The sequence below is a fragment of the Petaurus breviceps genome, unplaced genomic scaffold (assembly GCF_028583685.1).
Source record: "Petaurus breviceps papuanus isolate PSGF00001 unplaced genomic scaffold, PetGlider_PUasm1.0 224, whole genome shotgun sequence".
Classification (NCBI taxonomy): domain Eukaryota; kingdom Metazoa; phylum Chordata; class Mammalia; order Diprotodontia; family Petauridae; genus Petaurus; species Petaurus breviceps.
The window spans coordinates 4,548,839-4,562,726 of NW_027185887.1; the positions used below are offsets into that span (position 1 = coordinate 4,548,839).

Genomic DNA, 13,888 nt, shown 5'->3' on the forward strand with positions numbered 1-13,888 from the left:
CTTTTTGCTAGTTTAACCAAACTCTTTGCTTAACAGTCCTTAACTTTTGTTACAATTTGACCTGTAATCTCTACAATCCTACTAATATCTCGCTCACATGCTTTCTGATTATTTTACTTTTGTTTGTGAAAGGTTCCTTCCTCATTCCAAAAACCTCTTGATCATTCCTGTCCAGAGAACTATCTTCTAATGCTTCAAATTCCAACCCACTTTCCTCTTTTATGTGTCTTTCTAGAACTCAGGTCATTCCAGTAATTTCTGGAATTCTTATTTGTTCTTTACACTTTCTCAAAATTAACATATATATTAGTACCTTTGTACAACCACAGTTGGCTGTTGAGCTATAATTTGGTAGTTTGCAAACTACCAAGAAATGCAATCTTGTCTTATTTTGTCATTCCCATTGTCCTGCTATCCACATCAGGCTCCTTAGATACTGATGGCATCATAGAGTACACTGTACATGTGAAAGGCATGTGCAATATTTCTTTTCCCATAGCTGTTATAACTGTCCCCTCTTCTAATATATTCCTAGTTGTGCATGGAGTGTGAACCAGTGTGACCAGCCTTTCTTTTACTCACTGTTTTTTTGCACTTCATCTGCTATTACTAATGTGTCATTAAACAGGTTTAATGTACCCATAAAAAAGCTATGAGCAGACCATTGAAACATTAGCCTTCCTGGTAAATGCTTATTGGTCATGGAGGAAAGATTTTTTTTCCTTTTTATTCTTTACTATTCCATTATAGTTATTTTTCTACTTGGCTTATATATTAAAACAGCCAAGATGGAAAAATTATTTGGGTCTGGAGAGAGAATATTTAACAGGGACAAGAAGGAGGACAAGAATTCTTTCTAGTTCATTCATGGAAGGTTATGCAATATTTTTACATCAACTGTCACGTTTATTCATCTCTTTTTCACCTTTTAGAAGGTGGAATCTCTAGGAACAGGATAGGGAGGCCTGCAGAATTCTTGGCCTATGGCCATGTCGTCCTTTCTCATGAGATCAAACATTTTTTTTCCTTCTGCTTTTCTTGATATCCCTACACAGTTTTCTAACATTGCTAATCGTAATTTTTTCCTTCTTCTCTGGATTAAAGCCAACATGTGTTACTTACCTTTAAAAGAAATACACTCATGACTTCATAAACTTGACACAAGACCTTTAAAGAAGGGAGTGTAGGGGCAGCTAGGTGGTGCAGTGACTAGAGCACCAGCCCTAGAGTCAGGAGGACCTGAGTTAAAATCTGGCCTCAAACACTTAACACACAAAAAACTAGCCTTGTGACCTTGGGCAAGTCACTTAACCTCAATTGCTCTCCAAAAAGCAAAAAAAAAAATGTAAAATGGCAACAGCATAAATTTCAAGTAATAAAACCTAAACTTTGATTGTATATGGTGTCAAACTCAAGAAATGGATCCCTCCTGTATATTGAAGAAAAACGCATGTTAACATTATCTGTGTTTTGTTATACTTTTATTTATTTTGTTAAAAATTTCTCGATTCAATTTTACTATGGTTTGGGCTACACTTGGAATTAAACTGACTGCATTGCTGCCTGTGGGCCATGTGTTTGTCATCTACAATTTACTTTAACTTTTAGAATGTGGATAAATAATACAAGGTTTATAATGTTAAATAAGTTGGACTTAGAGTCAAGTAGGACTGAGCCTGCATTCTGTCTTAGATCTTTATAAGTTGTGTGATACTGAGAAAGTTTCTTAACCTCTCTTGGCCTCAGTTCTCATCTATGTAATGAAGATAATAGTAGCATCTATCTTGCAGGGTTATTGTTCCTATCATATGAGATAATATGTGTAAAAACACTGTGAGACTTGAATTGCTATGTAAATGTTAGTTATTACTGCTGTAAGTATGATTAAAGACATTGCTAGGGGTAGCTATGTGGCACAGTGGATAGAGTACTTGCTGGTCCTGGAGTCAGGAAGACTTCAAATGTGGCTTCAGACACTTACTAACTGTGTGACCCTGAGTAAGCTACTTAATTCTGCCTCAGTTTCCTCATATGTAAAATGACCTGGAGAAGAAAATAGCAAAGCACTCCAATATTTCTGCTAAGAAAACCCCAAATGGGAGCATGAAGAGTTGGGCATGAACTGAAACAGCTGAATAATAAAAAAAGACATAGCTTCATAAAAAATGAGATATCTAAGTTGATCATTTTTAGAAAGCTAAAATCTAAGAGTTTGGTAATGATAACAGGTAAATGGCTGAGTCATAATAATGGTAAGTGGTAGACAACTAAAGATGGGTGATGAGAGTGAGACAATAGGGAAACCACTACTGCTGCTGCTTCAGATGCCACAGTTGATGGAAGGGAACATCAATGATTGTGAGCATTGCAGCAACTGTAAGAATGAGGAGAAAAATATCTATAACAGGGAGAGTTTAATAATAGTGGATCCAAAAAAGGAGTAATAAAAGAGGAAAGAGAAAAACAATGGACCACTAGAACATTAGGGTCAACTTGTGAAGGTGAACTTCATCAGTGCCATCACCACAGGCATCCATATCTATGACACAGAGAAGACAATGGTAGAGATCAGCTCGATTTGCATCTACAAGAAATTGCATTCCATGTAAGTGGCACCATTGCTGATTAGAGATATCACAAGGGTTTACTTGGAGGGGATCTTCCAGCTTGTTTACACTGCTGGGGTAGTACTACCCAAACTTTTTGGTCCTTGCAGGTACCAGTGTATATTCCTATGAATGTTGACTGAAGCGCCATTCTCACCTTTGAGCAGGAACATGACTATTCAGCACATCATGAAGCTATACTGGCCAGTTGAAACTCCAAAAATATCTGGGTTGTAGCACACAGCACAGACATTCCAGTGGTCCACCAATTCCTGACCAAATACCTAAAGTAGTTCTAACCCCTATCTTGAGCCAGGAAGAGGAAGAACAATGGCTCTTCTCTTAGAAGAATGTCATTGATATCTTGTAGTAGAGAAGGCAAATGGTGAGGTGATAGACTTTTTAAGCTTCCAGACTCTGCCTTGCAACACTGTGAACCACCTGATTTACAAGAGCTTGAAAGCTGCTTCTTGCTTTTACAACATTCACACCCACTTCTAGACCTTGTGGGTAGTGCCCTGGTCCTCACCAAACTGAAAGGATTTGATGTATTCAAGGGTCTGGATCTCACAGAAAATAAAACCTTCTTGGAGAAGCTTAAGTTTGTAATTAGGGATGGCAACTGGCACTATTATGTTTACTATTGGACTGGAAGCATCCCAATATGGGAACAGATAAGGTTGGACTGCTTTTGATAGTAGGCATGTAATAAATATTTATCAACTGATTGACATGATATATATATGAAAGTACACTGAAAAAGCATCATACAGATGTAGCGTATTAACCTTATGGTATTAATGTATGAAGGAGAAAGCAGTCAAAGTTGACCCCAGAGTTTGAGCCTGACTAGAAAAATTATAGTATCATCAATAGAAATAGGATCCTAAGGAAAGAGACCTAGTTATAATAAGAACCAGGGGTGAGATACACAACCACTTGGGTTGTTAGATATATTCATTTTGAGATTACAATTCAGAGTTCATGTCTACTTTCTTTTTGAAAACCCTTCTCTGAGGAATATTTTCCTGTGATCATTATCTTTGTATGATGCTAATGTTATTTTTATAGCTAAAAACATCTCACTTTTCAGAAGGGTAATATTTCACATCTAGTCAACTTTGGTGAAAAAAAAAATGCTCATTACAGAGAAGAACCAGCATGTTTTGTCCAATTAAAAAGTTTTGCTTTGTTAATCACATTGTCAATCGTTGTCAATGTAGTTAATCACTACACATATGTATCTGAAAGATGTAATTCATTGTACATAGTTGGTAAATTTACTATTATATGTGCTGACTAGTATGATGAAAACATTAAATCAGACTTATACTCATTAATGCAGGTATAATCACATCAATATTTATTAAATAATATAAAAATCAACCCCTTTAGGAACAAACCACAAATCCGATTCCTAACAGATGGTTCAGTGGATAGAAAGCTGAACCTGGTGTCAGGAAGACCTGAGTTCAAATCCTGCATTCCCTTGAGCACATCACTTTACCTCTGAATATAGCAGTTTCCTCATTTGGAAAATGGAGATTATAATAGTAACTTCCTCACAGGGTTGTAAGAATACAATGAGATAATATGTGTAAAGGACCTAGAAAACTTTAAAGCACTATATAAATACTAGTTATTTTTATTCCTAATAAAAGTAATAAAGGTTCTGATAAGCATAGTTTATATCAGTATTTACAACAAAGTTTCCTCTCTGCCTAAAAAGAGGCCATATCTCCCTCCAAGGTAGCATTCTGGTGAGTCTCCATCAATCAATTTCTACAAAACATGGAATGCTCAAATCTTTGAGTAACAGAAATACAAGATTCTGTCCTACTGCCAATCCAGTGGCAGAATGAAGGCTGGTGTCTAGAATGAGTTTCTTATAGTTCTAGCAATCATATTTACTTGTTACATGCCCTTGGCTAAATTCTTATTGTATTTACAGCACAATTTGGTTGGTTATTTTTGTGTTATGATGAAAGGATTTCAAATTGTTTACAATAATTTTTGGTGGTCTCTCCTATTTTAGAGTACACACATGTTTATTAGTTGTTTGGGAACACACATACACATGTATGTTTATGCTATCTACCAAACTACACTACACAGATGTTTATGTTATTATTGAAAACTGACAGTGCAGAAAAATAACAATCCAAAATGGAAGCTTAAAACAAAATGAAGTCACTCATGCTAAGTTATTATTCTTAATTCAGAAAGAAAAGGTGATGACTAAAACTAATGCAAATATATACAAGCTAGTATAAGATATATTTCCCCAGGAAGGCTTCATAAGTGATATTTCCACTTACATATCAATATGAGTTTCCTCCCCCCCCCAATTTATTTATTTATTTTTAGTTTTCAACATTCATTTCCACAAGATTTTGAGTTACAAATTTTCTCCCCATCTCTCTCCTATGCCCCACCCTGAAGATAGTGAACCTAGTGAATACCCTTTCCCCCGATCTGTTCTCTCATATCTTCCCCTTCCCCCCCCCTTACCCTGCCCCCCACAACTTTCTGGTAGGGCAAGATGGATTTCTATACCCCAGTGCCTGTATATCTTATTTCCCAGTTGCATGTAAAAAAACAATTTTGTTTTTAAAACTTTACTTTCCAGATTCTTTCCCTTCTTCCCTCCTCACTCACTTGCACTGGGAAGACAAGCAATTCAATATAGGTCGTACATGTGTAGTTATACAAAACATTTCCACAGTAGTTATATTGTAAAAGATTATATTTCCTTCCATCCTATCCTGCCCCCCACTTATTCTATTTTCTACTTTGACCCTGTCCCTTTTCAAAAGTGTTTGCTTCTAACTACCCTCTCCCCCAATCTATCCTCCCTTCTATCATTCCCCCTCTTATCTCCTTCCTCCCTACTTTCCTGTAGGGTAAGATACCCAATTGAGTGTGTATGTTATTCCCTCCTTAAGCCAAATTCAATGAGAGTAAGGCTGACCCATTCCCTTTCACCTTCCTGCTCTTCCCCTCCATTGTAACAGTTTTCTCTTACCTCTTTTATATGATATAATTTACCGTATTCTATCACTCCCTTTCTTCTTCTCCCAATATATTACTCTCTCACCTCTTAATTTTATTTTTTTAGATATCATTCCTTCACAATATGAGTTTTCTTTGTAAAATATTCTTAGCAAAGAGAAATTGATATTCATAAATGTTTCTATGGATGCTTCTCTGACTGTTCCTTTCGTAAGGCATTAAGAATGAATTTCACATATTTGACTCTTAGAAATTATAGTTAAAATATATAATAATAAATCATAGAATGTCAAAGATAAAAGGAAACTTATTTTAAAAAACAGACCAAAACACCTTCATATTAAAAGCAAGGAAATTGAAGCCCAGACTGGTTCTTTATTGCCTCCAGGATCAAGTACAAAATGATGTATTTTGTATTAAAAACCCTTCAAAACATAGCCTCCTCCTACCTTTCCATTCTTCTTTTACTTCACTCACCAACACATATTCTTCAATACAGTGACATGGCTGTTTCATGGAATAAGACCCTCTATCTCCAGGCCTTCTTTCTGGCTGTGTTCCCTGGATGGAATGCTTTTTCCCTTCCATTCCAGCTACTGCTTTCCTGGTTTCCTTTAAGTCCACAAACATTTCATAAAATCTTTTGCCACCTGTGCCAATATCTAAATGTCTTTTTAAAAAGTTCTTCTATGTTTCTAAGCTGAATCTCTTTCATTAAAATTTAAACACTCCAGCTAGGTTGAAAAGTGGTTAAAGAGAAAGGATGTCTGGAGTTAGGAAGACCTGAGTTTTCCAGCCTCAGATACTTACTAGCCATGTCACACTGGGCAAGTCACTTAACCTGTTTGCCTTAGTTTCCTAATCTGAAAAATAGGGATAATTTCCAGAATTGTTATAAGGATCAATTGAGATAATAATTGCAAGATGTTATCTACTAGGTGGTGATGTTGGTGGTGGAAGATGATTAATAAGCATGGTTCACTGGAATACAAAATTTTATATGGTAAGCATATTAAAGATCTATACCTAAAGTGCTATCTGAAATCTGAGGGAGAAGGATGTTAATGGGTGAAAGGTTAAGGGAAGAAGTGGTAACTGAGCTAAACTTTAAAGGAGAGAAGGGATATAATGAATGAAGAGGGGAAGAAAAATATTAAATATGTGAATAAGAGTTTGAACAAATATAAGAATAAAGGAGGGTATAAGAGAGTTGAAGGGAGAAGAGAATAATTCAGTTTGACTGGACCATAGGCTATGGAAGGTAAATATACATCAGACTGAAAAAAAGTATTTGAAAGTCTAACAGAGGAGTTTGAGCTTATTTAAAGGAAATAAGGAGCCATTAAATACTTTTAGGTAGAAGAGTGTCTTGACAAAGTCTATGCATTAAAAAGGTTGTTCTGGCAACATTTAAAATATAGCTTTGAGCAGGGAGAGAGTGGAGACAAGAAGATATTCTAAGACATCATTGTGATATTCCATGTCCATGTTATAGAAGGCTTGTGTTAGATAGGAAATAGAAAGGAAAGGAAAGGTGCAAGAGATATTGAAGAAGAAGAAGAATCCAAAGGACCTGATAACTAATTTGTTATGAGATAAGGGAGAATCCAGAGCCAAATTTATAAAAACAAAACAAAACAAAACAAAACAAAACAAAGCAAAACGAAACTGGGACAGTTAGGTAGAGAAGTACTCTGGGCTGCTGGGGGACAGATCTAGAGTATACTGGCCTGGACCTCAGAAGAGATATAGGGAATCCTTGACATAAAAATAATGGTTGAAACCGCAGGAAATGAATCAAAGTGACAGGGGAGACAGTGTGGATAGAGAAGAGATCCAGAGTCAGGAGGACCTGAGTTCAAATCCATACTCAGACGCTTAACACTTACTAGCCATGTGACCTTGGGCAAGTCACTTAACCCCAATTGCCTTGCCTTTCCCCCTCCAAAAAGCAAAAAGAAAAGAATAGCAGTAAGTTGAAACTAGTGGAAGAAAGGGTACACAAAATAAGTATAAGTGTAATCAACACTATCAAAAACTGCATATGTCAAGGATATTGGAGATTGAAGAGAGGCTTTGGATTACTGATTACTAAATCAATCATTACCTTAGGAAGAGTGGTTTCAATAAAATCCTGGAGACAGAAACCTAGCTGTGAATGGGTAGTGGGGAACTTTTAAGGGTAGTTTAACAGTTTGTAAAGGAATGAACATGCATGAAACAGAAGGAATGACTTTTGGACTGAAGTCTGAGATGAAGCAGAAGAGAGTGAGATCAAGGGTGCAAGTAAAAGTAAAAACTTTAGTTAGGAACAGGGAATAAATCCTCTGAGACTTGAGGGAAGAAAGAAAGAAAAGATGCTATATTAAGAAGACATGAGAAATGGAGTATTGGAGCACGAGAGCTGAAAGAATGCTAGGTCATTTGCTGATATGTGTGTGTGTTGTATAACTTTTTAGATTTATGTACCATAAATTCTACTGGGTAGCATCAGCTGAGCTTTCAAATATTCTCCAAAGAATGAACATCTCTAGAGCAAGAAGAAAGAAATCAGATGGTGGTGGCTACTTAAAAATGAGTATGTGCAGGTTAGGAAAAAAAATGTCAAGTGGAGATCTTCCCTGCCCCTAGGCCCTTTGATAGGCTTAAGAGACTCTGAGAACCTTCCTTGATTTGAAAATATACTCTGCCTCCTAATAAGCTGAACGTGGTCACATGGAGCCTGTGGCAAGAGGCTTGGTTTTCAGGAATGCCCACACTTTGATGCTGTGTGATTGGGCAGTGGGTCAAGAGGGTGGTTACATTCTCTGACCCAGGAGAAGGTTATATAATCCCTGATGTGAGGCTTTACTTTGGGGCTCACTTTGAGAAGTGTTCTGTGATTTGATCAGATAAGACTCTGGGAAGCCATTGTTGAGAGTCCCCCCCCCTCCCCCCCCGCTTTGAAAAACCCAGATGTTGATTTGGTATGGATGTAATGGTTGGACAGTTTGGAAACCTGTCTACTTAATCTGTTTCTCTGTCTTGATAATTCTGTCTGTATACTCTGAAGTTTGGGGTGCTGACCTTTTCCCCCTGAACTAGGTGAACGATAATATATATTTGACTGATTAAAGTAAGCTTGTTAACCAATTTTCAGTTGCTTTCCTTTAGCAAAGCAGATCTAAGAACCTGTGTTGGCAGCCACCCTGGGGATGCTGGGGTGCTTGCTGCTACAGTGGGCAAGATTTATAGAATATTGGATAGTAAATCCATGAAAGTGGAAGATGATGGGGTCTGCCCCTGGATTGGGAGGCAAATGAAATCATTACTAGGGAGATCAACTGTGAGAACAATAATAATCCAAGGGTCCATAAATTTACTATAAGAGAAAGGAATAGGTTTAGTATGTGGAGGAATAGGAGAGGTAGAAGAGAAGTTGAAGCCCAGAGAGTGGAATTTCAAAGTTTTTTGCAAGTAGTAAAATTCTGAAAGATGTTAACTTTACAATATGATGGTGTCAAAGTGTTGCAAAAGTAAAATACAACAAGGTCTTAATTAGTGGGAACTATGAATCTCCTGAATTGATCACATTATTAAAATTCACACAGCATATATATCCACTGGGCTGGAAAAAATGACCACATGGTATGTGTTTATAACTTTGAATAGTACAAATTTGAATACATGTGACTGTGTCATAGGATTCATTTTTCACACTAATTGAGACCTAGCTGAAGTTTCCTCAGAATAAGTCAACTTCAGGCAATTAAAGGCTGAAATAAACCTTCTCTTTAATTTCATTAGGTCATATTTTCAATAAACATTTTAACTTTTATTTTTTAAAATAACTGTCCCTAAAAATAATTAGATGGAATGATAATTCTTCTCTTTGAAGGGAATATTCAGTTAAAATACATGTTCAATATCTTTGACAGCCTTTGTGACATTCTAAATGTCATGGTTTCTAGGTTTGTTTGCTTCTAATTGGAATGCTTACCTGTCATTATTAAGCCCAAAATATTGTATTGGAAAAGTTCCTCTAAATGTCCTTCCTGCATGACTCAATTCCTGTCATCAAAAGTATACACTTGATATTTCCTTTCCAAGTATAATAGCTCTGGTGTATTTGTACATATGATTCTCCCTACACTCTACCTTGATGCTACTGCAAGAAAATACATACTGTTCTTTTCCTATTTTCAATAGATTCCATTTAATGTCACCTCGGAAAGTTCATCCTCATCAATTATCTCTACTGAATGCTGGTCCATTCATAGCCTGTATTAGCTATTTTATAAGATTAAGGTTCTATTCCTTCTTTTGAATTATTTATATTCACCACAAACTATTGGTACATTTTCAAAAGAGAAACTTATCTAAAGAGGCAGTGTGGTAGGAGGAAAGAATATGGCATTGTAAAGTCACAAAATCTGATTGGAATCCAGGTTATGATACTCAATAGCTTGTACTACACTGGGCAAATCATTTAAATGTTATAGTCCTTAGTGTTCTTATCTATAAAATGGGAATTCATTCATTGCCTGTTCCACAGGAATGTTGTAATGAACACTATGTAAATCTTACAGTGTTATGTTAGTGGAATTTATTATCATCTTTTGGAAGAGAAAAATCAGAGCAATTCTTTGTAGCATGGCTTGTATGACCCTTAATATAATCTCGACAAAGTTTTATAATTTGGTAAACTTAAGAAAAAGTATATGGTTTTTCATATCATTCCAACTGCATGTATACACAATATACATATCGTTTATACAAACCTCAACCTTGGATCATTCCCACCATTCATAGCCTTCACACCTTCATATGAACTACTGAATGAAGGTGAAGAAAATCATATGGGCTGTTCTGACAGGAGTCACTACAAATTGATGTTACGTAATTTTAACTGGGTCCTCCCTACTGCTAGGCAATCCTATTATATCTCCCTTATCAACTCACCATCCCACTCTTCACTGTGGCTCTTCCAAACCTTTTTATCCCTTCTTAAACCTCCCGTGGATCTTCCTTCTACCCTTTTAGCTGAGAAGCTTGCCTCCTATTTTACATTTAAAAAATGAGGCCATTTGCTATGAACTCCCTCTTCTCTTCTCTTTAACATCTCCCACTACTCAGATGCCTTCTGTTACTGTCTCTTTCACTCCTACCTCACATGATGAAGTAGCTTTTGAAGTAGCTTTACTTCTCACCAAAATTAACCCCTGTATTTGTCCAAGTGATTGCATTCTATCCATATCCTCCAACATATTTCCCCCTCTGTCATTCCCACTCTAACTTTTCTGTTTAATGACTCATTTCCTACAGCTTACAAATAAGCTCATGTCTCTTCTTTCCTGAAAAAATCTACCACTTCATCCTTCCACTAACACATAGTAGTTAATAAATGTTTATTGATTGAAAATGGAGAAGCCTTTACTAAATTTTAAGATACCATTATAGTAATTTTATTGAAAAGGTCACCTATTCTTTAATGTTTTTATTCTTTAAAATGTTCATTTATTTCTCACTATTGCTACATAAAATAAAGATGATGACATCTACCCAGTTACTAAAATGACTGGTCAGTGGAAATGAATGAATAAGTTACGGTATATGGATGTGACAGAATATTTTTGTACTGTAAACAATGAGGAAATAGATGATTGTTTATCTTTGTATCCCCAGTGCTTAGCACAATTAAGTGCCCTTAATTAAAATTTTCAAAAGTTATGTATTGAATATGTGTGTATATACATGAAAGAATGAAGGCCTGTGGTGAGTAGATACCAAGTATAAAAATAAGGGAAGTATAATATTATTGAAAAGACTTATAAAAGATTTAGAGAATTGTGATAAAATCTATACTGAGGTTAGGCCAAAAGAACCCACTCAGTAGAAGGTCTTTTATTTTTAATTAACAAATCTTTTTGCTCATGCAAAAATTCCTGATCCAGTGACAGTAGGAGACAAGAATAGAAATTTCTCTCTATGCTCCACCTCCTCACAGAGGAGAAGTAGATTAAAATACACATACATCCTGACTAGCTGTGTGACATGGGCAAATCATTATTTGAGCCCAACAGAGATTAAGTGACTTCCCCATGGTAACGTAGCTAATAAATTATCTGAGGCCAGATTTGAATTCAGGTCTTTCTAACTCCAAGTCTAATATTCCATGCACTAACTAGCTACTATATATTATAGTTTATATTACATATGTTTCATTATATGAAATATATCATGACATGACATGATGTGGCATGACCTGACATTAGAATACATAGCATAACACAATATAACTAATATAATATGTAATGCTATATATATGTATTATATATCATCAAAGTTCCCCATCTAATTTTGTAATGTACATTTATATTACCCACCTTAAAGGATAGACATTGTAATGAAAACACTAAAGTGCTGTATAACTGAGTTATTATGATTTGATTGAAGAGAAGAAAAGAAAATCATTGTAGCTTGAGAGATGTACAGATAAATGTTTAAGTTCTACCTTGAACATGTCTGGATCCCTGCCGTCCCGCAGCAGGGCTGAAAAATAGTTGCTTACCCAGAGGCTGGGAAAAAGTGCATAAAAGAGACAGGACTCTGAGAGTGGTAGAAAATAGAGACATCTTTATTACCCCCACATATAAGCTTTTATAGGACACTTCCTAATTGTTTTCCCCTGAGGACATTGCACAATTCTTTGTTCCCAGGCCAGGGGTGTAAACCATGCTTATCTGGAGGACATAATGCTCACACCTGTGTGTTTGAGCTCCTTTCTGTGGGGTGGGGGAACCTATTCAGGCCTGGTAGCAGGCTCTTCAGTTGAGAGGGCTTATTCAGACATCAGGGTCAGAGTCCCACTGGCCTGTGGTTCTCTACAAACACGTGCATTCATACATATATACATTTATACACACACAGAGGAGTGTGCTAATAAATGTTTAGTAATTGCAGAAAAAATGTCTACAATATTTTTAAAAGTTTAATCTGTACTATTAGCATTTTCTCTATTACCTTCTTAGACTACAGTAGGTGTTCTAGTCCAACATAGCTGTTGTCTGTTTTTGTATAGCCCATGAGCTAAGAATTGTTTTTAACATTTTAAATGGTTTAAAAAATAAAAAAGAAGAATTTTTTACAACGCATAAAATTATATGAAATTCAAATTTTGGTGTCCCTGAATCATTTTGTTGAAACACTTCCATGCTCATTTGTTTTCCTATTGTCTATGGCTGCTTAGAGTTGAGGAGTTGTAACAGAGACCATACATGAGTGAAAATTACAGTGATAGTTATAAATTGGCAATGTTTCAAATGCTTTGTATATTGTTATACTGTGATATTTTCATTTTATTATTAGTGCAGACTCATGTTAAAAAAAAGAAAGAGAAAAAAATATATTTTTTGAGCTCAGGGTCAAGATTGAAATTTTTCTGATTAGGAACTGTCTTCAACCAATATTACCAAAATACTGAATGGCTTTGAAAATTAGCTTTTCCTACAGATTTGATAATGTTTCTTAATGAATTTGACCTAAAATTAAAAGGCAAAAAGGTGTTTACATGTGAAATTTGTACTGTGGTAAGATAAACTTGATAACTAATGTTGTTTGAATCTAGCAGTATCAAGCTGCCTTAAATACTTATTCTGTTGTCAAAGATTAAAACAAGAAATCAGATGTTTTCTCACACAAATTTTTAGCAGATACCTTTTCTGAGCTCAAACTACAGTGTCAACTGCATTCTTCTGACCTCTGTGCAAAGGCAAAAGGCATTTTGATATTTCAAAATTCATTTAACTGTGCAATTGAGTAGCTTACACCTAATCTTCAGTTGGAAGTAATTAATCTGCAATGTAATGACATAATAAAAAATCAACTATCAAGAAAATAATCTAATAGAATTTAAAAAAAAAATGCTTTCCAAGGGGTGGGTAGGTGGTGCAGTGAATAGAGCACCAGCCCTGGAATCAGGATGACCTTAGTACAAATCCAGCCTCAGACACAATACTTACTAGCTCTTGTGACCTTGGGCAAGTTACTTAAAACCAATTACCCTGCCTTCCCCCCTCCAAAAAGCAAAAAAAAAAAAAAAAGCCTTCCAAGCAATGAATATGCACAATTAAATTAATGTGCTCTTAGATTAATATCAGTATTTGGAAGTAACTATCTGCATGAAAAGGAATCTTCAAAGATGAAATATGCGAAATCTCATTACAGAAATGCATTAATATATGGATATGAATATCAATTTGGATGACAGAGAACACTAACTTTGAACTTAA

The 13,888-nt window shown here is 35.6% G+C and overlaps 1 pseudogene; it reads left to right on the forward strand.

Annotated features, from left to right (window-relative positions):
- The first annotated feature begins 1,259 nt into the window (after positions 1–1,259).
- Positions 1,260–3,315, forward strand: LOC138166491 (glycylpeptide N-tetradecanoyltransferase 1 pseudogene; annotated as a pseudogene).
- Positions 3,316–13,888: the final 10,573 nt, after the last annotated feature.